The sequence below is a fragment of the Aplysia californica genome, unplaced genomic scaffold, assembly GCF_000002075.1.
Source record: "Aplysia californica isolate F4 #8 unplaced genomic scaffold, AplCal3.0 scaffold00060, whole genome shotgun sequence".
Classification (NCBI taxonomy): domain Eukaryota; kingdom Metazoa; phylum Mollusca; class Gastropoda; order Aplysiida; family Aplysiidae; genus Aplysia; species Aplysia californica.
This window is the reverse complement of record NW_004797330.1, coordinates 358,217-359,999: the sequence shown is the minus strand read 5'-3', so window position 1 is coordinate 359,999 and position 1,783 is coordinate 358,217.

The window sequence follows — 1,783 nt, the reverse complement described above, 5'->3', positions numbered from 1 at the left end:
TTGGCGAACGGAAGAGGCAATGCTAAAAATGTCTTCCAAAATGAAAGCAAGAAATTGACAAACACAACTTGTCCAAGATGAACCCATCATGATACCAACTGAGCTGACGGTGTGCCCCTTTGAAAATTTTGATCGAATGCACAAGGGTTAAAGTGAACTTTTGCGCTAAAATCCAAGCTTACGTGACCTAGATGTAGTGCACACACATGAGCTCTCCAATTTGCTTGAGGCCGAGGTCACATTTGGGAAGGCCAAGTGCACAACAAATGCAAATTATTAATGATTGCAGGAAAGGGGGACAGAGCTGAAATGTACTTTTACCGAATAGATTTAATAATAGAAATGTTGTTTTCCAGTCAGCTGGTCTATATCCTTTCAAAGAAGAACAGATACACTACTTTATTGCCACTATTGACGTAACTGATCATCACCAACAGGTCAGACAGGATAGGACACAGTCAAAGCTGTTTGGGTTAAAAATATTAAAATATGATACATTTTGAAAAAAGAATGAGTGATGGCCTAGGAAATATAGGCCTCCTCATGCTCGCCTTATACGGCATTCTGCCTTTACTGTACGTTCTTTCGGAGCTGCCAGGGTTTTGATTTCGTGGTATGATAAATAAAAAGACTCTTGCTCCTCCTTCTCGGGATTTAAAAACCCATACAGCTTCTTCTCCGCGATTTTATCTTTTTTCTGCACTTCTGTTGTTATTTATTTGTGTCTTCCTATTGGCACCCTCTGTTCCGAAAGATCTCCTTTCTTTTCGTACGTAGCACTAAATCTAACCCAATCGATAAACAGTGTTCGGGCTCCACCTTGCTATACTGTCATCATAGCCCTACGAAGTGGCCAATTGGAGGTGTGTTCATTAACCGCTCAAAGTATGACCAGTGCAGTTTCCGGGAGAGCCTAAATGAAGGAAAAGTGACAGCCTCAAGCTGGAAAGTCAGGCTAGTTTTGATCCCAAACCAGCCTTGTCAAAGGAACTGTTGAATTATCACAAGAAATAAATGGGATTCTTCCTATTCTGATGACGCATGGAGAGACAAACTCTTCGTAGAGAGGACTTGCAGAGGTCCTTGGACACCTTCTTGACACAAAAACTAAATCATTCCTTTTTTTTTTTTGCTAGCAAGAAACTAGAAAACTTGAATACTGGTGACAAAAAACAGACGAAGTAGAGTGGTATACGTAAGTTGCAAGTTTGCTTTGAGCTAGGAAGTCGACTTCGACAGTACTGGTGCACCAGGTTCTCAAGGTGTTAGATCTCTCCTACATATTATACGTAAAACGATCTAACCTTCTCAATATTTATAAACAGCAGTCCAGAACATGAACGGTTCGACAGAATACAGGCTTCTCCGAAAAAAAAGTATGCGTGTGAGAAAAGCATGCGGGCCGCATTTACAATCAACTAGATCTATATTGTCAGAGAGGGCTGCAATATATTAAAATAACATTATCGTCCTGCTATTGACGCGCGGGCTACTGGGTAGCCTACTAGTTTGAGGCCCCTGTTCTAGAGTTTGACGTAACTTTTAGAGTTACGTTTGAAGAAAGAGAATATTTACGAGACGCACTTCGACACAATAAATGCCATTTACTGCAAATAAACAGAACAATAAGGATTGCTATGTACAGCAAAGGAGAGAGAATAAGAACGGTTTACCTGTGGTTCTCTCAAATCGCGTCTGGTCTACGTGATTATATTGTACTTGCATGTATACATCATACATATAAAAATACTCACACTCATAAACACACACACACACACACACA